Raw genomic sequence first — 23,968 nt, forward strand, 5'->3', positions numbered from 1 at the left:
CATGTGGGATCCTCCCGGACTGGGGCACGAACCCATGTCCCCTGCATCGGCAGGCGGACTCTCAACCACTGCGCCACCAGGGAAGCCCGATTAGAAATCTCTTTAATCTTTGTAACCCTAATAGGTATTAGATTATATTTTGCTTTGTTTGAATTTGTATGTATTTTATTTAGTGATGTTGGTCAACTTCTCCTGTGTTTGTTCTTCATTTATAATTCTCTTCTGTGAATTGCCTTTTCGTTTTCTTTGCTTATTTCCTAATGAGTGTTTGACTTACTGATATGTAGGCACTCTTTTTTTTTTAAATTGGAGTATAGTTGATTTACAATGTTGTGTTAGTTTCAGGTGTACAGCAAAGTAAATCAGTTTTACATATAGCCACTCATTTTTTTTTTTTTTAGATTCTTTTCCCATGTGTAGACATGCTTTATAACAAAAATATTCAACCTTTCAAATGCATCACAAGTACTTCCTGTTAGTCTGTTATACGCTGGCCAAGTTTTCTATGGTATTTAAGTTTCTAAGTTTATGTAATCAACTGTCAATATTTTCCTTTTCACTTTTTGGATTTTTTCCTGAGTGTCTCAATAGGCTTTTCTACACCGAGAAAGATTTTTGTTTTAGTACTATATTTTGTTTTGGTGCTCCCATATTTTATTATATTATTATATTCTTTATTTGCATATTTAAACCATCTGGATTGTGTGTGTGTTGTATGAAGAAAGAATGTAATTTTTCTTGGCTAGCAAATTTTCCCAAATTATTTATTGATTAATCTACCTGTTATTTACCTATTTGAACTGCTTCCTTTTCCTCATTCTTTTTTCTAAGTAGTATTGCTGATGTATATAATTAATTCTATATATTTACCTTATTTCTAACCACCTTACCGAACTCTAATGTGAAACTATCAGTTATTTCTTTGGGTTTTCTATATATAAGAATACTAGCATCATCAAAGAGAGATGTTTTTAGCCCTCATATAAACCTCAATGAAATTATAGTTTTCTTCATATGAGTTTTATGTATTTCTTATTAAATTTAGTTATTACTATTGGGAATAGAGTAGATAGGTGAGTGTGGGTCTGTTTGTCTTATTGCCTAAGTAGGACATCTTGAGCAATATTAAATAATAAAGCTGAACCCCTTCTTTCCTTAAAAAATATTTTGCTGCTAGTGAATGCACATTTAAAATATTTAAGGGACTTGTCAAGTTGCCTTCTTAAAAATTTTTTCAATTTATACTCCCACTCGAGTACCTAAGACTGTTTATTTCCTACACCTATGTCGGAAAAGGGTCATAATGTGTAATACAGATATTTCATCTGGGCATGAAATGAACATGGTCTTTGAAGCAGTAAATCAGATCACCCTGGCAATAGTTTGGCATATTTCTCTCCTAGTCTCTCTCTCTCTCTTTTTTTTTTAAATAATATCAGCTGTTATTCTTTTTTTCTAGATGTTGGGGATAGGAGTTTATTTATTTATTCATTTATTTATTTGCTGTGTTGGGTCTTCGTTTCTGTGCGAGGGCTTTCTCTAGTTGTGGCAAGTAGGGGCCACTCTTCATCCCAGTTTACGGGCCTCTCACTATGGCAGCCTCTCTTGTTGCGGAGCACAGGCTCCAGACGCGCAGGCTCAGTAGTTGTGGCTCACGGGCCTAGTTGCTCCGCGGCATGTGGGATCCTCCCAGACCAGGGCTTGAACCCGTGTCTCCTGCATTAGCAGGCAGATTCTCAACCACTGCACCACCAGGGAAGCCCTCTCTCCTAGTCTTGTTTTCCCATTGCACCAACTGTGGGCTCAAATTCTTTGCTTTGCTGTTGATACTTTCTCCACTCAGCTCACAGCCTCCTATCTCGCCTCAATCTTGGCTCTAACCTAGCCATTCCTCCCCCTTGTTTGATTTGCTAACTCACTCCTACGTGTAGGAGATGGAGTTGGCCTGGTCAGTCAGATACTGGCCAAGTGGAGCAGAATGTGTCAAAGACTAGATTTCCCAGGGACTGGAGCTGGAACTAAGTCAAAGTCCAGAGGTTGAAAAGCAGAAGATACCCTGTGCAAACAACAGGAGGACCAAATGCAAACACCGGACCCGAGCTTTTAAAACCCAGAGCCAGCTCACTGCTGAGCTCATCAGCCTCAGGGAAGCGGGTAGCACAGTAAGAAAAGAGTCTAGAGAAGTAGGCAGGTACCAGAAAATGAGTAGCCATGTGTACCCTACTTAGGAGTTTGGACTTGGATGTCTAAGTAATAGGGAAAAGATCCAAGTTACAGAAATATGAAATCAGATCTGATAATTATTTTGAAAAATAATTGGAAAGGGGTAAGACTGGATGAAAGCTCTACGGAGGAGAAAGTGTTGAGGAAGGCTTTTAGATTCTTCGTATGGATGTCTAAATGGCTGGGGCATCAATTCCACAGTTCTTCAGAGAAACAGAGCCAGTAGGATGGTGGGTGATGGCAAGTCTGAAGTACGTAGGGGAGGTTGGCAGGCTGAAAACTCTCATGCAGGAGCTAAGCTGATGCTGCTGCCTTGAGGCCAAATTTCTTCTTCTTCAGGAAAGATTCAATGTTGCTTTGCAACTGATTGGATGAGGTTCACTCAGATTATAAAGATATTCTCCCTTACTTAAAGTCAACTAATTGTAGATGTTAACCACATCTACAAAATACCTTCTAAGCAAGACCAGATTAGTGTTTATCTGATAACTGGCTACCATGGCCTAGACAAGTTGACATATAAAACTGATCATTACAGACGGTGACACTATTAACTCAATAGAGACTACAGGAGAAGCGAATTTGGGGGCAACTGAGAAAAAAATGTTTGGTTTTGGACACGTTGAGAGTGAGGAACCTACAGTACATCTAGGAGGAACAGAGATACTGTAGGGTGTCTGAGAATGTGTTCTGGATTAGAACTTTATCTTTCTTTCTTTCTTTCTTTTTTTTTGCAGTACGCGGGCCTCTCACTGTTGTGGCTTCTCCCGTTGTGGAGCACAGGCTCCGGACGCACAGGCTCAGCGGCCCAGCCGCTCCGTGGCATGTGGGATCTTCCCAGACCGGGGCACAAACCCGTGTCCCCTGCATCGGCAGGCGGACTCTCAACCACTGTGCCACCAGGGAAGCCCTGGATTAGAACTTTAGAGTGAGGTAGTTCAAACCACAAGTAAGGATAAGACTCCACAGGAGGAGTTCATGAGGAGTAGCTGCAAATACTCACTCATGGAAGTGAGTTTAGGGGGTGGACCAGAGACTTCAGTGAGTAGGGAGTGGTGAGGACTATAGTAACCGGAGAGCAAATGGCCAGCAACTTCTATTTAGTTCCAACTAAGTAGCTATGCACAAATGTTGGTCTAGTGTTGTCAAATCTTTCCATGTTTTAAAGGAACCTGGAAAATCTAAATGAATAAATGAAAAGTTCAGGTTTCAAATCCTGTTTCTTTATTTGCCTAAAATACTATCGAGCCCAAATTGAATGTATCTGTGGACTGTATCCAGTTTGTGGGCCTCGAATTTGAGAACTCTGAAGAAGAGTGAGACCAGAAGATGGTGGATGAAACTCTGGGAACTCCAGCATTTAAGGATCAATATGAGAATGTGTCAAGCGTGGGATTCAAGGACTAAAATGAGGCCATAAAACATGACCATTGGAAGTCAGGTGGTGAATTAGCCTGTGAAGTATCTTAGTAGTATGGTGGAGGCAAAAGGTGGATTATACATGTGGAAGAATGTTGAGACTATTTTTACAAGCCCTGTCTCATAAATAATTTTTTTTCACATAAACAGTTTAGTAACTCCCGCCTCACTTTTAGCTCTTGAGAACACAATGTACGTTTCATGCTCCCTTCATGGGTCTGTGCTCAGACTGAGGGAATATGTGGTTCTATGGTCCTTGAACACTTTGACCTTCCTGGTTCCTGGAGTTCAAGGGGCGCAAACAAAAAATATCAAATAAACCATAAATGCAGTTTATTTCTACCAATAAATTCATGTAAGTTTATGCAAAGCAATTAATAAAGATAATACATTGCAACAATTTATGAACACTGCCCTAGACAGAATCACTGCAACTTCATATATTCAGCAAAAATAATAAAATTTACACAAAATCCTCATTCTTCCCAAGATTCTCTAAGACCTCCAGAGAGTAAGTTCATCAAAGGCCAAGGTAGTTGAAGCTTGTAGCTTCTATACTTGTCAATTGACAATTCAGTATTTAACCACCAGTCACGCCTGTATTTTTTTCTATGTTCTAAGACCAAAAAGGTGAAAAAGTGTCCAATGCAATTGAAATTGTGTTTGCCCATGAATGAGGAAGAAGTGTTGCTTTGTGTGCATATGCATGTATGTGTGTGTGTGTATGTGCACACATGAATGAAAAACTTTATTTCCTCGTGGGTTTATACCAGTCAGCAGGACTCTGCAAGCTGCTTTCATGGTCCATGAACAAAGCTGCACTCTTGCTGTCAAGCTTGAGATGGCAGCCAGAAGCGACTTTTCTGGGGAAATAAATGTAGAGTCTTTAGAGACTGGCCCTAACCAAAGGGGGAGGAAGCTTCACAAATGAGTTGAAAGTGAAGGGAATGAAGAAGTCTGTTACCATAGATGTCCCCACCCTGTCACCAAAATCCCTTTTAAATTCCATGGGATTTCACTAATTGTAGATGAGTATGGGTTAACATGCTTAAAATGCAAAATCCCAGGCAGGAAAAAGCAGTTTTTCACACTTTAGCCTTGATTAGTTGGTTTTTCTGTTTACACTTCTCTGAGATCAGCAGGTTTGAAAGAATGTGAGTTTGGTGGAAAAGGAAACTGGAAAAAAGTAGTGATCATCTTGGAGGGGGAGGGCCTTCAGAGGAGGCAGGGAGAGGACCTCAGAGAAGACATGAGACTCAAGGGACCAGGGGAGCACGAATCTGGGTAAGGATAAGGAGAGGGTTAGCAGGCAGAGGATAAGAACCAAGAAGTTGAAATGCTAAGTAGCAAAGACAAGTTTTATTTACGTCCTATTGCCACTTGACTCTCCATGCGGTTAGGTGATGAAGTGCTTTTCCTGGTGGCAATTTAACTGGCAGGGACTTCCCTGGTGGCACAGTGGTTGGGAGTCTGCCTGCTAATGCGGGGGACACGGGTTCGGGCCCTTGTCCGGGAGGATTCCCACGTGCCACAGAGCGGCTGGGCCAGTGCGCCACAACTGCTGAAGCCCACGTGCCACAAATGCTGAAGCCCGTGCGCCTGGAGCCTGCACTCTGCAACAGGAGAGGCCACCGCAGTGAGAGGCCTGCGCATCTAGGTGGGGAGTGACCCCCGCTCGCCGTGGCTGGAAGGAGCCCATGTGCAGTGGCGAAGACCCAGCGCAGTCAGGAATAAATAAATGAATGATTGAATGAATGAGTAAATAAATAAATAAATTTATATTAAAAAAAAAATTAACTGGCAGCTGCCTGGGCTGGGGTTGGGGATGATGAAGGTGGGGGAGAGGAGGGATTGATCCCACACAGAGATGCTGGGCTAAAGTGAAGATGAGGAAGAATCTAATTAAAATATCTCAAATTAATTAAGAAACCATGGTAGTTGAGGGATGAGTCATCAGAGCACTGCCACAGAAATCACTTTCTAACATCTTCATCTATTGGAGAAGGACTTTTCTCAAATCTGATTTCTCCATTTGGCTAAACTTAAATTGAAACTATGTGTATGTGTGTGTGTATATATATATGGTAGCTAATACAGTTTAACTGTACAATTACTCTTGTTCTAACTTGACTTTAATTTGTCACAGGTTATTTTTTATAGGTGACTGTAGTTGTGTTAGTTCTTGGATTTTAAATGTATTTCCATAATTTTTATGTCAGGGGAGGAGTTAAAAAACTGGTGCTAAATTATCTTTAATATCTTATATTCATATACAGATTTACAGTGCTTATTTTTGGACTGAACAGTAAAGGTGAAAAGGACATTTAACCTTTCAATCTGCACAAATTCCCTGAGGAAGGCATTAGTATTTCTATTTAACAGCTAAAGAAACTTAACTTCCCTCTCTACCCTGTTTGTGACTCTGTGTGAGCTATTTATTCACATATGTTGTTCAGAGGGCATCAGGAGGAAGCAGACAATTAGGAAACAATCTGAGTAAGGTAAACAAACACCATATAGAATGCTACAGAGTTTGATTAAAATGATAACTCTTGACTTTTTATTTTAACTTTTTTAGTTGATTGAATTGAGAAAGTTGTTTAATTTCTTTGAAATTCAAATAAAATTAATGGCTATTGTCAGGATGGAGAAAATGTGCATAACATTATTTGCATATTAATTACTACAAAGTAACACTCTATAATGTTAATTATTGCTATTATTATTATTATTAAAAGAAAAATATTAAATCTAGTGCTCTGAAATTATAACTATTGACTTTTAAAAGAGTAAAGCAGAACACCAGATTCCTAACAACTTGGCTGTCCACATGTTTCTGTAGTACCTATGGCTGAGGCCAAATTTTGTCTTCACATTTGTTGTGAAAAAGAAATCCTTATGACTACCTGATAGCTTGCTGTTTTGTTCTGAAGATTAAGTAAAAGCAAATGAAGTAAAGAGTGTGACTAAATATGATAGATAAAAATGGACGAACTCTGCGTCAGACATGAAAACTCAAGAAGACCCGTGATATTCTTATATTGCTGTTTCTCTTAAGCTTCCCAGGGTATGCTAAATTTTTGCAAAAAGTCAGGAGGTTTAGAAACCACACAGAGAAACATTCCTTGGAAAGAGGAACTCTTCAATGGTCTAAGATTACAGATCCTTGAATTGGAATGGTATGCAGTTGAGTTTTCCATTCACAGTTCCAGGAAAAAATGGGATTTTTTTCCCATTAAGAATACTGTTATTTAGTTATTTTGAAGTATACAGTACATACATGCTTTTTTCTAAAACCACGAGATTTCATAAGAGGCACACATTTGAGTATTTCAAACCTTCTCTGTTGATTTTAGATCAGACATGGGGCTCAACTGTAGATAAAATTTCATTTCAAGTACAGTACAGAACAGAAGCAGAGACATTCATCATACGGCTCATAAAGTGCTTAAATTTACTATTTACTTCTTGGGAATGACTCAGCATTCATATTTATAATAACAAAATGCTACACAACAACTGCCAATGAATATTGGAAAGGCTGACCTATCTAGATACAGTGCAGTAATTATTATATCCTGACGAAACTTTTCTTAAGTCTTGATGGCAAAGAGAAAAGTGCTTTAAAACTTTAAAAGAATCTTAATTAAATAAAAAATTAGAGCATTGCCCTTTTGGTTAATTTTCCTTTTGCCCTACCAATTAAGTTGCTTAAGTTCTCTAAACCTCAGTTTATTTTCCTATAAAAAAGGGAAAGTAGTAACAGCTCAACAAAAAAGCATAGGACTCTTTCAGTTGCAAATGAGAGATACTCAGCTCAAAATGGCAAAAGGAAACAAAAATAATGCATTGACCCTCCAGGAGTAGCCTTGCATTGGTGTGGCTGGATTCCAGTTCAAACAATGTCACTGAGGACTCAGTCACTGCTATAGACTGAAAGCTTGTGTCCCCCCCAGAATTCATATCTTGAAACCTAATCCTCAGTGTGATGGTATTTGGAGGTGGGGCTTTTGGCAGGTGATTAGGGCACGAAGGTCATGAGGTGACCTGATAAAAGGTAGTGCGTTTTAAAAGAGACCCCAGGGAATTACCTCGCAGTCCAGTGGTTAAAACTTGGCACTTTCACTGGCGTGGGCCTGGGGTTCAATTCCTGGTCAGGGAACTAAGATCCTGCAGGCCATGTGGCGTGACCAAAATATAAACAAATAAATAAAAGAGACCACAGAGAGGACCCCTGCCCCTTCTTGCATGTGAGGACACAGCAAGAAAATGACATCTATGAACTAGGAAGCAGGCTCTCACCAGACATCAGTCTGCCAAGCAAATTGACCTTGGACTTCCCATCCTCCAGAACCGAGAGAAATAAATTTCTGTTGTTTATACACCACCCAGTTTATGGTATTTTGCTACAGCAGTCCGAACACACTAAGACAGTCACTCTCAATGCCGTGGCTCTGCTTTCTTCTGTTAGATCCAACTCTCAGGCAGGTTCTGCTCATGGGGCGAGATAGCTACCAAAAACTCCAGCTTATATCCAGCGAGCTTCAGAAGGAGAAGGTCTGTTTCTCAACTGTTACAACAGTAGTTAAATCATTGATTGGCAATGACTCTGATTAGCATGACTTAGATGTTGTGTTTATCTCTGAATTACTCCTTGCAATAAGGCAGATGTGAAGTTTTATTGGCCCGGTCTAGGCTATATGTCCATCCCATAAATTAGAGGTATAGTCAGCTTCACTCAAACAGTAGGAACTTGAGAGTAGGTGAATAGTAGCATTCCCCATAGAAAATCTGGGTGCACAAATGTTGACAATTGGTATTGTATACTTGTTATTTGAGCACTTACCTGAAAACTAGCTCTTTGATTTTGAATTGTTGTAGACTGGCTAGATGGTCATCTATCCTAGTTCCTATTCCTAGGCAGACAGGGTTGGATTTAACAGCCTCTTTAAAAAAAATTTTTACTTATTTATTTATTTATGGCTGTGTTGGGTCTTCGTTTCTGTGCGAGGGCTTTCTCTAGTTGTGGCAAGCGGGGGCCACTCTTCATTGCAGTGTGCGGGCCTCTCACTATCGCGGCCTCTCTTGTTGCAGAGCACAGGCTCCAGACGCGCAGGCTCAGTAATTGTGGCTCATGGGCCCAGTTGCTCCGTGGCATGTGGGATCTTCTCAGACCAGGGCTTGAACCCGTGTCCCCTGCATTGGCAGGCAGATTCTCAACCACTGTGCCACCAGGAAAGCCCTAACAGCCTCTTTGCATTGGGTTGAGACCATGTGACTCTGTCTGGTCAATGGAATGAGGGCAAAGGTGATTTAATCTCCTTCTAGGCACATTCCTTAAAATATCTTGGGCAATTCTTCAGCCCTATCATCTAATGTGACACCTTCAGAAGTCACATCTCTAAGACAGCAGATTTATAAAATTGTAGGAGCTTAAATCACTGAGCTAGCAGGACCTCTGATAAGGGAAACCATTAGACCAACTTTGAAAGGTTTCAAGACAGTGAATTTTTATCATATTAAATCTGATTTGGGGATTGTTTATTACAACCTGCTTAATACAATGAGCGAGTCTAGAACAAAAAAAATTCACTAATAATAACATTGTTTCATTTCTAGACAAATCTACATAGAAGTACATGAATTTACCAGAGCAGCAATTGATTCAGGCTTCTCTAGACCTTAGAGGAAGTTTTCCTCATCTTTTCAATCTTCAGGATAAAAATAGCTGAAGAAATAATTAAGAAATTTGACTCCTTTATTTATTGATTTTTAAAAATCAAACAATTACTATGCACCAAGGTTATTCCAAAAACTTACTATGTACCTGCAAACTCTCAAGCACAAGATAGCCACACTGAATCCATTATCTTTCCCTATACCTTTGAATGACATCACCTAAGCGCCCAGGCCAAATAATTGAGAATCATTCTTAATGCCTATTTCTCTTTAACTGGGTCCTGTAGACCTTACTCTCACATAATTCTTTAATCTTTACATTTCTCTCTATTCTTATCACCACTGTTTGGAAACATTTGTGACCTTGGATTAGGCAAGGATTTCTTAGATATGACAACAAAAGCATTATCCATAAAAGAAAACAAAATGGAAATGTTGAACTTCATCAAAAGAAAATGAAAGACAAGCCATAGACTGGAAGAAAATATTTGTAAATCAGATATCTGATAAAAAATTCTATCCAGAATATTTAAAGAACTCTCAAAACTCAACAATAAGAAATAACTCAGTTTTTGTAAATGGGCCAAAGCTCTCAACAGATACTTTACAGGCCAAAGTATCTCAGAAGATACTTTACAGCTAATCAGCATGTGAAAAGATGCCCAACATCATTAGTCATTTGAGAAATGCAAGTTAAAACCACAATAGGGTACCACTACATACCTATTACAATTGTTAAAATTAAAGGACTGACCACACCAAGTGTTGACAAGGCTGTGGCAGAAGGAGAATTCTTATAAACTGCTAATGGGAATGTAAAATATTTGGAAAATATTTTGACAGTTTCTGAAGAAGTTAAATATATACCAATCACATGATCCAGACATTTTGGCTCTAGGTATTTACTCAAGAGAAATAACAGCATATATCTCTTCAAAAACCTGTACATGAATGTTCACAGAGGCTTTATTTGTAATGATCAAAAACTGCAAATGACTTAAATATCCATCAACAGGTGAATGGATAAAATACAATCCACACTGACAAATAATGAACTGCTGATGCATGTGACAACACAAAACAGTATTTGTATCCATGGAAAGTGCTTTACAGTTTGCTAATATTTTGCATTTCCTAATGTATGATGCTATGAACTGAACATTTATATCCTCCCAAATTCACATGTTGAAGCCTTAATTCCTAATGTGATGGTATTTGGAGGTAGGAGTCTTTGGAAGGCAATCAGGTCATGAGGGTAGGGCCCTCATGAATGGGATTAGTGCCTTTAAAAGAAAAGACACAAAAGAGATGATCTCTCTCTGTGTCATGTCAGGCTACAGTAAGGAGACAATCCTTCTGCAAACCAGGAAGAGGATGGAGCCAGGAACTGAATCAGCCAACACCTTGATCTTGGACTTCCCAGCTTCCAAAACCAAAATTAAATTAAACCAAAATTAAATGTAACTGTCATTTAGTAATGCAATGCTTATACAGTCTAGACCAGGGAGTGACAAACTCTTTATATGAAGGGCCAGATAGTATATATTTTAGGCTTAGCAGACCAGATTGTCACTGTCACAACTATTCAGTTCTGACTTTACCACACAAAAGCAGCTATAAACAATACATAAATGAATGGGGATGGCAGTGATCCAATAAAACTTTATTGACAAAAACAGATAGTGAGTGGATTTGGCCCCCTGGTTTAGATTATTAGCACTGGTGTGAGTCTTTCAAACTTCCCCCTACTCGATAAGTTGGATCTGTGTCCTACTGGCCATTTGCCTAACTCATTGATCCTGGATATCAGGAAAGTCATCAATGGATCTCAGCCACCTTTGTGGTGCCAAGAAGCCTGAGTTATCTGGGGACTTTTCCAATGTCAGTGAACAGATTCTTTATCTCACAAGATGCCAAAAGTCCATGAGAAGTGTGGTGGATTAAATATGACTTCAATTTTTTTTGTCCCCACCATGGAGAGGTGGTTTATTTCTGCTCCCCTTGAATCTGAGCTGGCTCTGTGATCACTTTAACCAATAGAATGTGATGAAAGTGATACTGTACCAGTTCTGTGCCTAAACCTTAAGAAGGCCTTAGAATATTCTGATTTTATAATTTGGGAGCCCTGAGCCACTATGTAAGTCATCTTCTTACCCTATGAAGATACCATAAGCAGAGATCACATGGTAAACACACGTGAAGAGCTAGAGATCCTGAAACTAGATGGAGAGAGAGAGGCCTGACCATTCCAGCATCCAAAACTAAGTCTGGCCTCACATCCACCCTTACCGAGGCATTAGAGTGGGCCATCTTGGGTGTTCTAGCCAAGTCAAGCCACAGATAACTGCAGACTCAGCCAACATGTGGAACAGAACTGCCCAGATTACCCCAGTCAACAAAGATAATAAAATAAAAAGCTACTAAGTTTAATTAGCTGAAACAAGGAGATAAAAACATTGAATGAGACCTCCGTCTGAATGAAAGAATTAGAGTAGGTTAGTGATTCTCGGAGTAGGTTCTATGAGATGCCTATAGGTGTCCACAAAATAAGAACATAAGGGTTTCATGCTCAAGCAAGATGAAAACTACCTTGTGAGTCAATATTAAACAGGTTTAATATTTACTGCAGAATTAATGTGTACATTTAATAATAAACATTATGAAACTCCAAGAGGAGGATGTAAAATTTGCCTGTGACTTTTTTTAAGGTGTACTTATTCACATCCTGAGGAAGAATTCCCAGAAGATATGATATCTAAGCTGTGTCCCGAATAAGAAATAAAGTCTGGAAGATGCTGGACAAGATGGTCTTAGCTTATTTCCAGCTCCAAAATGTCATTATCTAGAATCCATTATGAAATGGTCTCTCTCTCTAATACAAGCAGTAGAGCAAGCACATGGAGTTCCTGGTGGATATCCAAGCCTCTCATACAGCCTTCACTCAGTTGCACTCATTATGGATAAAGCCTTCTGCTTTAAGCCACCCAGATACTTTTGACCTCCAATCCAAATCAATGCCTTGAAATGAAAATATGGTCATTGAGGATGGAAAATAAAACCCAAATCATGATCTAAGGTGTGAGACCTCAGCAAAAACTTTATACAAACTAAGCTTTTCTCATTTGGTATCATATTTCAAAATAATATCATCTCTCCAGTGACTCTGGTCTCTCAATTTGAAAATAAGGTCAATGGGCTTTTCTTTTTTAAACTAGTGAAAACAAAAGTGAAAACAGCATAACACTATCCAATCTCATTTACTTGTTAGGATATTATCTTAATTGCTTTACTCAACATCTCAGCACCAAATTTCTTGAGTCAGTTGTCCATACAGTTTGCATTTCTCTCCTCTCTTGACATTTGCTCCACAGTCTACTACAATTTGGACTCTTCCTCTCATTCTCAATTACTTTCAAAAATGGCACCTGCTCCCAGGTGAGCTCAACCAATCCCAAACTTTCAACTCTTACCTACGTACAACATGACTGAGAGTAACGAGTGTCCCTATTATCTATACTCCAGTCCACCTCCTGCCCATACCATAAGGCCAATACTCACATTCCAGACCTATACTGCCAACTGCCTATTTCTACCTGAATATCACACAGGTATAGAGAAACTTCTCCATCCCCCAAAACAACATCAAACCTGTTCAAGTGTTTATTCATTGATTCAACTAATATTTGTTGAGCACTATTCTGGGTGAGAACTTTGCTGGATATTAGATTCTGGTTGTGATCAGGCCTCTATCCTTGGGGAGCTTATAGTCCAGTGGTGGAGATAGATAAATAACCAGAGATAAATGACCAGGTCTTCCACTTACAGGGGAAAACACAAGTTTCTATGTGAGCACCTAGGAGGGACCCTTCATTCAGCCTTGATAGTGATGGTGGAGAGGTTGGAGAAGGGTGGTATAAAGGCATTCCAGAGATAAAAATAATTAAGTCAAGTCTTTAAGGATAGCTACAGCAGATAAGGGAGAAGAGAAGAGCAGCCAGCCAGAGGAGGTAGCTTTCTGGCAGACTTACAGGGAAGAGACTAAGTCACGTACTCACAGAACAGCAAATCATTCTGCATGGCTGGACCAGTGAATGACGGTGGATGAAGAGCAACAGGAGAGGAAGCACAGGTGGAGGAAGAGCTGCTTTTACAGAACACAGATTCATTGACCACTTTGATACTGTACAGCAGTTACATATTTTGTTTTGTTTTTTCCTTGTAGATGGAATATTTTAAATACATATTCCATGTTTCTAATATAGTTAAACAAGCTTCTACCCTGTGACCCAGCAATTCTATTCTCAGGTATTTACTCAAGAGAAAGGAAAACATATTATGTCCACACAAAGACTTGTACAAGACTTTTCAAAGCAACTTTATTCATAATAGCCCTAAACTGGAAAGAGCCCAAATGTCTGTCAATGGGAGAATGAATAATTGTGGTATATTTAAATAACGGAATCATAGCCATAAAACAGAGCAAGGTACCAAGACATGCAACAACATAGTTGCCCCTCAGAATCACTAGGCTGAGCAAAGGAAGACAGATGCAGATCGCATACTATATGATCCAATTTATATGAAGTTCAAGAACAGGCAAAATATATTACAGTGACAGAAATCAGAAAATGATTGCTTTGGGTGTCAGGGTGGATGGGGAAGGGGAAATCGATAGGAAAGAGACAAAGGGAATTTCCTGGGATGGTGGAAATATTCTTTCTCCTGTTTTAGGTGCTGGTTACATGGGTTTAGTCAAAACTCACTGAGTTAAACTCTATGATCTATGCATTTTATTGAATGATAATTATACCTCCATTTTTAAAAATGCCAACAAGAATATTTCTTTCAGGAGTCTAAGGATAATAATACTGTTTGCCCACAGAAAAGCTGCTCAAGTCTTTCAGTGTGGTCCACTACAATATAATGACCCTAAAATATATTCTCAAAGTCATGGAAGAGAACTATAAACACAAACTAGGTGTAAAAAATTTACTCAAGAAGATGATGAAGCATAAATACTTTTTTTTTTTTTTGGCCTCACCATGCGGCATATGGGGATCTTAGTTCCCTGAGCAGGGATTGAACCTGCGCCCCCTGCATTTGAAGCATGGAGTCTTAACCATGGGACCGCCAGGGAAGTCCCAGACTTCCCTGTCATTTTAACTGCAATTTGTAGATGTTTTGGAACTTTTCAATTTAAAAAAACCTGAGAAACCAATGACTACCATGAATTAATTTATTAAAGCACTGAGAAAAAATCCAGATGAAAAAAGACTATAAAAGAAAATCGAGTGATAAAATCAACAGAAATTCTTTTAATATCAAGAAGTAAATTATAACAAAAACATTTTTCAGATAATACAAAGAGCAATAATTCATTAAGAGGAAGAGATAAGTTTTGAATTAAAAGTACTAAACAGGCTATTTATTCTTTGATAATCTAATTAATGAAGAGGAGTGAATTACATGAACTTCTTGGAAAAATATTTAAATATCTTTCAAATTAGATACACAGCAGTGGCTTTGATGGAGACAAAATCAAATTCACAATATCCCATTATAAAAAGGACACGAATGACTAGCTGATTCACAAGCATCATCCATTGAGAGTATTTAAAATTATTCATACATCAGAAAATTTGCAGTGCCCTGCAAACTTACAGCTCTTACGGCTTATGTATGAAAGCAACTTGATTGAGTTTTTTCTCTACTTGACAATTCTGAAAATTTACTTTTAATTATGAATAAGTTGTGAACCAGAAAGAAAACAAATTTTGATCAAGCATACCAGAGGAATAACTGAATTATCATTCTATGGGAAATGATATAACAAAATTCTTGCCATGTGGTCAACAATATGCAACCAAAATGTAGGACAAATAGAATTATAGATGTGAACCAGGTAGTTAACTAATAAAAAATATAGTTTTTTCCCCTAGAGTTTGTGATATTTCTGGAATTTGTCAGAATTTTAAAACTTGTAATTTGTTGTGATTTCTCTTTGAAGTAAATATTCACTTTCACTCTTAATTTTGTATTTGTAATTTTGTATTCTTTTCTTTTTTTTTTTTTTTTTTTTTTTTTTTTTGCAGTATGCGGGCCTCTCACTGTTGTGGCCTCCCCCGTTGCAGAGCACAGGCTCCGGACGCGCAGGCTCAGCGGCCATGGCTCACGGGCCCAGCCGCTCCGCGGCATATGGGATCCTCCCAGACCGGGGCACGAACCCGTATCCCCTGCATCGGCAGGCGGACTCTCAACCACTTGCGCCACCAGGGAGGCCCTGTATTCTTTTCTTAAAATGCAGATCCCAAATTACACTAGTGGAAGGCCCTACCACACCTGGACCCAACTGCTGTTTTTAGATTTTGTGTTCTTCAAGGTCGTGGGTTGTGATCTTTTTCTCTTTGTATTCCTGGCACAGTGCCTAACAAAAAGTAGGAGCTTAACAAATATATGTGCAATTAAATGGAGTGGGGGAAATAATCTGATAGCTTAGTATAAAGCAAAATATCATTGATAGAGGGGCACTGCAGATACATCAGATCACAACCTAAATTCTCTCCAGGGAACAAATATCCTTTTACTTCTTGGGATACCAGCCTGGAAGACTCTAATTTTTAATAAGGTTTATCCAATCCAGCCCTCCTGTAACTTCACCCCTGCAAGTGCTACTCAGTTAAAATTAAAAATTAAATATAGGATTCTGTACATTGCCTTATCTCTAACTTCCATATGAGGACATAAACTGAGTACCTTTCTGGTTTCATAATGTTTTGGGAAAATATTACAAAGGATAAGTAAGTTTTGAGCCTTTGCTGTACATTCAACTATATCCTGAATAATTTAGTTATCTATCTTTGCATTGCAAAACCCAATGAAAACTGTTTTATAACGTAATTAAAACGATAGTCATTGTAAGTCCCAGTTTGCTAGGTGAACTGAAGTTATTTGTTACTTTTTCACAATCAGAAATAGAAGTGGTAGAATTACCAGCCTATGGGTTTGCTTGAGAAGCTGTTTAGTCAGGCAGTACCACCATTATTCTATCCCAACAGATGTGAACCTATTTTTAAAGACTTCTGGGAAAGGGAGATTCCCTCACCTCCCTCAGCAACCAGTTCCGATGTTTAACAACACTTGCTGCCAAGGATGCTGGTTCCCTGAGCCTGGCTGGAGTATTTTTGTGTTTCTATGTGTTGGTGTTTTTCCTTGTTCCCATTTCCTCCTTTTGTATTTCTTTTATCCCCTTCCTTCTTTGCCCCTTTTTCCATTAATTTTGCTGGTAGACACCTTTTTATTTTATTTTTTGCAAATAAAAAAGAAATTTAAAATTGCCAAAAATCTAAGATGAAAGCAAAACAGGTAGAATATTAATTTAGGTGTCACGTATACTTGGGATGGAAATGAGTTTTTTTTTTTTTTTTTTTTTTTTTTTTTTTTTTTGCGGTATGCGGGCCTCTCACTGTTGTGGCCTCTCCCGTTGCGGAGCACAGGCTCCGGACGCGCAGGCTCAGCGGCCATGGCTCACGGGCCCAGCTGCTCCGCGGCATATGGGATCCTCCTAGACCGGGGCACGAACCCGTATCCCCTGCATCGGAAGGCGGACTCTCAACCACTGCGCCACCAGGGAGGCCCCTGGAAATGAGTTTTAACTTAAATTTTATACAAATGATATGCAGGCATTTGGTAATCTGTCACTCTGCATCTACTACACATTTATGAACTTGGCTGTGTTGAGGACATATACCATTTTATTGAAACACATTACATTTTGGTAGCTTTAAACATTTCAACATATGTATAATTTCATTTTAGTCTTTAGTCTCTTCTGAATCTCTCCATGTTTCCATATTTTTCATTCTGTTGATGAGTTCTGAACTGGATATGAAACTCTAACAGAGGTCTGGGTAGTGCTAAATATCTTGGGCAGAACGCCTTTCATCTTTACCTCGTTAATTTACAGTTTTTACCTGTGAATCCATCAATACATGTAGTACATAGCTGACAAATAATTCTTAAACACCCAGCTGGCTAAGTCTCCTAGGAGAGGTGTGATTTGACAGATGCCAGGAAAATACTGCTGTTTTGAAATAGTTCTCATTATCAGACACCTGACTGCTTGAAATTTCACTGTCAGTGATTTATTTGATTGGAACTGTTTCTTTGTGGGCTCTTTGAAAATGGAAGACTTCCTAGAATTATAAGACTTTAATCAATTTAGTCCAAGAAATCAGCACCTGGCCAGAAGAGTGTCTGATAGATGGCTGGGAGTGGAGAGATGAAGAAAGAGGGTGACCATACATGCCAGTTGGCCCTGGACTGTCTTGGTTCATGCCAGTTGCCCAAGCTTGTTTATTCATAGCTTCTCCTTTCACTCTCAAATGTATGGTCACTTCAGTAAAGTCAGTCAAAGGGAAATGTGGTTACTAAATGCATTTGTGAAGTCTGGGCCATAGCTTTAGAGACCTTACTCCTGGACTTGAATCTCAGCTCTCACTTGCTGGCTGGGTCATTATGGGTAGATTATTTAATTTCTCTTGCTCTCAGCCTCCCCACAGACTAACAGGGACTTAACATCAACTGTCTTTTGGATATGTCTAGTAATGAATGCTGCCGACATTATTATTGGGAACTCCTGTTTTGCCCGGGCTTGGCATTTCTACACTGCTCAAACCTACCAAGACACAACCTTTTCAACTCTAGAGTCACTCTCTATCTTGTTATTTGCATTTCATTTCTATTTGTTTTCCTAAATTTTACCTTTTTAAGTGTTCTTTTATACATACCAAGGAACTGATCACACTTATAATCTGTGCCATTCTGTCTGGCACTTACTTTCACATTCATCTATATTATTGGCTATGGTTCTGTGTGTGTTTACTCTGCCCTTCCTACCTTATTGTAAGTTTCTTGAAAGCAGAAAGATTCATCTTGCCTTTTCCCAGAACCTAGAGCAATGTGAAGAATAATAAAGAACAGATTCGTGTGACTTCACTGAGTTAAAACCCTAGGCTATATAGCACTCTCAGCTTCATTCTCAAATTATTTTCGCTGAGGATGAAAGGCACTGAAATGATGGCCATCTGGTAAAGTGTGTCTAATAGCTTAAGAGAGGCCCAAACATTTTTAAAAAGTGTAGGAACTGCATCTTTCAAGATTGAGATTCAAAGTAAAAACAATTTTGATAGGGACAATTTCTTTGCAACACAAACTGAGAAAATGAGTCTGCCTTGACTGAGGAAACTTCTACAGAGTTTGTGCTGTGTCTCCATGGTTCATTGGGTTCTTAGCCTTCTCACTGGGCCTGCCAATCAAGACACTTAGGAGAGTGCTTTTTTGGCAGACAAGCTCTGACTACTTGAAATGAGGCAGACATCACCAGAGCATTTCAGAGGACAGACAACAGATGGTAATAGTACATTTCAACTATTAGAAGTTTGGATCAGAAAGATAAAGGTGAAGGCCTTATCTCATTTGTCAAATGATGTAATTCATGATTGAATCAGGACAAACCAGTTAACATCTGAAGTATAATTTTGGTTGCTATTTATAACGCACTCACCGGTTCATTTGGCTTAACTGGCTTATTTAATTGTGTGTAGCATTTCGCAAAAAGGTTAGGGAGAGTGAGGAAATGACCTATGCAAATCGCAGTTCTGGATAAATCAAAACTTTTCTTCAAGTGCCAGTTAAACATTAGCATGCTTGAGTTCCTTGATGAAATTATGTTTTATTTAAAATAATTTGAAGCAGGAAACTCTCCAAGCAAATTTAGTGAGCTTTGATAATATGTGTAGGATTTTGGTGCCATAGTTTTTTAGAACGGAAGTGCACCCAAAAAGTACTCTTATTCAGACTCACAAAAAGAGAGGGTGGTGATAAGTGAGTCAACTAATCTTTTAAAACATTGTTACCAAAAGAAAAAATGAAGATGTTAGCAGATCAGGGTATCTACGCTGGGAAATCTCTATTTCTTACTGAGAAGTGAATAAGTTTAGTCTTGAAGAACTTTAGAGAATAAAATCTTGGTAACACTGGCATTGACTCCAGAAAGAAGAGATCATATGATCAATCAGATCATGGCTAACATGTATGTGCCAGGCTAACATGTATGTGCCAGGCAATGTTCTAAGAATTTCTACCTGTCTTAATTCATTTTATTCTCTCAAAAATTCTGTGAGGTAGGTGCTCTTAGTATGCCCATTATAAAGATGAGGACACATAGATAGTAAGAATTACAGAATATTAGAGTTAAAAGGACACTTCAGGCTCACATTGTTCAACTCTCAGTTTATAAACAAGAATTCTTAGGCCCAGAGATTAATGTCTTACTCAGAGTCACATTCAAAGTTAGTGGCCAAGCCACAGATATTTATATAAACAACCAGCACATATTAAGTGCTTATTGCATGCCACTTACCTGTTGCAGTAACACTGAAATAAATACTATTGTCCCAATTTTGCAGGACAATAGGCTCTCAGAGATGTTAAGGTATTTGTGCAAATTGACCTCAGGTAAATGAGGGTTTTCGGATTTGGACTTGGGTCTCTCACTATAGGTCTTAATAATATCAGTAGACTGTCTTCCAAATAGGACCACCTCTCCTGTGTGTGCTTTCCCCTGTACCAGCTGGCCTCCTCCTTAGGCTATAAGCAGCTGCATGTTAATCTCTGATCTTGTGAGGTCTGATGAGGGAGGAAGCAGTTCATGGGATCCTGGAATGATTGAAGAAATAAACCAAAATGAGTGGCAGCTTCTCCTCTAAATTCGGAACCACCTAAACCAGTAAGAGCCTTTCAATTTTTTCCATATAAAACCAAACCTCCATAATAATAGAAAATTCAACCATACAGCTTTATGCTTTCAGACATTTTGATATTTAAAATCATGCAAATTTTCTTCATTTCTGCTTTCATTTAGGTTTTTTTTTGGGGGGGTGCTTTTTGCAAACACTGCTATTATATTTATATGAATGAAGCTGGTGATGAAATCACTTATTGAGAACTTAAACTCAAATGTAAGTTGTCTTTTTTCCTTCCTCAAATTTCACCCTGACAATGAAATTTAATATTTCCCAGCATGTATATCTCACAGTTTTTTTTTTCAAATAACATCATGGTTTTAATTAATAAGGGATGTTTTAAAGGTGATAACTGGCTATTTGTTTTTAGCATATATTTGTTTCTACACATTTGGACCAGTAAATATTAGAAATGCTTTTTAAAATAAGAAATATGGGGCTTCCCTGGTGGCGCAGTGGTTGAGAGTCCGCCTGTCGATGCAGGGGACACGGGTTTGTGCGCCGGTCCGGGAAGATCCCACATGCCGCGGAGTGGCTGGGCCCGTGAGCCATGGCCGCTGAGATTGCGCGTCCGGAGCCTGTGCTCCGCAACGGGAGAGGCCACACCAGTGAGAGGCCCGCGAACCGCAAAAAATAAATAAATAAATAAAATAAAATGAGAAATATATATTATTGACTAAAGAGAAGATATACATGTGTGTGTGTATATATATATATATATATATATATATATATATATATACCTGAAAATTTTTTTGAATGTTTGAATTTTATTTAATTTATTTTTTATACAGCAGGTTCTTATTAGTTATCCATTTTATACATATTAGTGTATATATGTCAATCCCAAGTGAAATTTTACATCATCACATTTTTTCTAGTTACACACACATGAAAATGTTGGTTTTCTAAGCTGCCCAGCCAAACATCACATTTTCTGTATAAAGGGGAAAAATTGAAAAATTAGATTTTCAAGAGCAAAGTGAATTTGGGAGTTGCTTCATTAACATGGAGACATGATTTGAACTTAAGTATTCGCTAATAAGAGAGAGTTACTCTTACTAGATATTCAGAAGGCTATTATTTTTACTCATCTACTCTACTAACACAATGAATGTTTGAGACAAGCTGGGGGTGGTAACCAAGGGCTTCATTTATCTGAAATTAGAAGTGCCCATAATGGGTTGGCAGGGCTGTGGGCAGCATTATGTATTTCCCAGCTCTTTCTAATTAGCCATAGAAAAATGTGAAGAATAGCACCCACATTATCCAAATTCTCTTTAGGATTTGCTACCTTAAAAACTATTTTCCTTTTGTTATGTTCAAAGTGTATATTTATGCTTTCAGAAAGTCCTCTGCTTTGGAATTCTTTCCTTGCTGACCTGCCACCCAGTTGCAAGTCATATCCAGCAGCCACTACTTATTTACTGAAGGTTCTTTATGGGAAAAGTTTTAAAAGTTAGTTAAAAGAATATATCATACATATATATTTTTTGTCTCCAATGTCTGTCCCCCTTTTTTTAAGTCACTTATCCCAAAAAAGCATGTTCCTCTGGCTCCTGGTGGCTTCTCTTACATCATCTCTCACAATTCTCAGAGCTTCTTCTTGTCTTAGGGACTTTACACTTTCAGTTCCCTTGTCCTGGGGCTCTCTTTCCCTGCTCTTAGGTCAGTTCTCAGCGCAAATGTCACCTCTGCGGATACTCCCCACCCCCATCCAATATTTCTCTACCTTATCTATCTACTGTCTATCGATTACCTTGTTTCATTCTTCATGACTTTTTTCATGATTTAGAACTATCTTGTTAATTTGTGTACTATCAGTTCCCCAACCAGAATGTGAGCCCCACAGAGGCCAGAGGCCTCGTCTGCCTTGTTTATCCCTATATCTCTAGCTACCAAATAGTACCCACTACATGGGCACTTGATACATTAATTTTGGGAACAAAAAAATAGATACATGGATAGATGATAGATGTCTTCACTCAAAAACTAATCTATGGAGATAGAAGTTAGAATGCTGATTACCTCAGGGGTATAATAACTGGGAAAAGCCACAAGAAATCATCTTGCAGTGTTAAAAACATCCTCCATCTTGATCAGGGTAATGGTTACACAAACGCACACATAGGTATATGCAAAAAGCGATCTAGTTATATACTTACAATGTGTTCATTTTGTGTACCTAAATTTAAAAATCATACTAACTGATGTATCAGTCCAACAAGGCCCAGTCTACGTGCATGGCATTTCATAAGCTTGGTGCTTTGCCAGGCAACTCTTATGCTCAGCACAAAATCTTTGATTGTGAGAAAGTAATTATTGCCTTAAAGGACAGATCTAAGATAAACAGCAGAACAGGCTGCTTCCCCAAAGCCACATATTATTCTTTTTAATGTAGATCTGTTTTAACTCTTGACCCTAACTGTGTCATTATAGGAGACTTTATTTGGCTAATGCCATGCCATGGCTTGTACATAGTGGCCAGGAAAAGGTAAGAAGGCAGGTGTAAAACACTAACTTTAAAATTTATTGTATTTATTCACCCCAATGCATAGTTGACACAGTCTCTGCTAATTGAGGATTTCACAGTCTAGATCAGGAGAAATAATTAGAAGACAATGATAGATAAAATTAGAGGGCACTAGGGGGACATGAAGTATGTCAGTTTGCTGGGACAGAGCCTTTTGACATATTCATCTATATAGGCAAGAATGTCAGTGGGAAATGACATACTGAATAAGTGGCTCCTCCATAAAAATTTTTTTAAAAGATATAAACCAAATAATTAGCTTTCCGATACTGCTATACTCTATGAAAATCAATGAGAATGGTCTCATCTATGTAGGTGGACTTTTCAAATAATTGAATCTGAACCCTCTTAGCTACAAAATATTTAAAAAATAACTTTAATTTTCTCTTGTGGAAATCTTTCTAAACGATCATGGATTTCTTCCTTTCCTTATGCAAAATGTATTGCTATGACACACTCCTCTCCATGGTTTGAGCTCATGATGCACACTGATGGTTGCACGGGACCATCTCAGTGGTTATGCCCTGTGCTGTGTTGCTATTGAAGTAACAGCTTGATGAACGCCCCTACTGAACATCTATGTAATTTTGGTATCTCCTTCTTTGCTGAGAGTGTTCTCCTCTGGGTCTCAGATAATATCCTCTACTAGTACATCTCCTCTTTGACGTAATGCTTTTAACATGCTACCTTATATTACATAAAGTGTCTAGCTAAGGGCCTGAGTCACTACTCAAGATTTGTGACAACTATTTGACTCTTTTTTCTCCTCTTAACTCAGATTCCAAGCTATATAAAAGAGGGTCAGATCTCATCAGTGGATAGATTGGGAGTGGGTCAAGTCATTATTCTCAGAAATAACCTAAGTGTAAGGATTTAGGTTCCAGTAAAAGACTTCACTGGATAAAATCAAGAAAAACACTTTTTTTCCCTAAAACGTTTTAAGGCTGATAATGGGAAAAAATTCTTCTCACTTCTGGGCATACAGCACATTGAATTTATATAGCATAGGTTTAAACCAAAATCTCTATCCCCTTATCCATACCCATTATTATTATTTTTTAACATCTTTATTGGAGTATAATTGCTTTACAATGGTGTGTTAGTTTCTGCTTTATAACAAAGTGAATCAGTTATACATATACATATATCCCCATATCTCCTCCCTCTTGCGTCTCCCTCCCTCCCCCCCCATCGCACCCCTCTAGGTGGTCACAAAGCACCGAGCTGATCTCCCTGTGCTATGCGGCTCCCTCCCACTAGCGATCTATTTTACGTTTGGTAGTGTATATATGTCCATGCCTCTCTTTCGCTT

The 23,968-nt window shown here is 38.5% G+C and overlaps 1 protein-coding gene across 2 annotated transcripts in view; it reads right to left on the reverse strand.

Annotated features, from left to right (window-relative positions):
* Window positions 1–23,968, reverse strand: part of LOC132499750 (filaggrin-2-like) — a 53,357-nt gene that overhangs the window by 17,813 nt on the left and 11,576 nt on the right. Inside the window, exon 3 of one of the 2 annotated variants that reach the window (XM_060114327.1) lies at window positions 19,937–20,037. The exons of the other annotated variant lie outside the window; for it this stretch is intronic. The gene's annotated coding sequence lies outside the window, so the exon portion shown is untranslated. Of the gene's footprint in view, window positions 1–19,936; window positions 20,038–23,968 lie in introns of those variants that run through there. 2 annotated transcript variants of the gene reach the window in all.

Source organism: Mesoplodon densirostris, chromosome 12, assembly GCF_025265405.1.
Source record: "Mesoplodon densirostris isolate mMesDen1 chromosome 12, mMesDen1 primary haplotype, whole genome shotgun sequence".
NCBI classification, from domain to species: domain Eukaryota; kingdom Metazoa; phylum Chordata; class Mammalia; order Artiodactyla; family Ziphiidae; genus Mesoplodon; species Mesoplodon densirostris.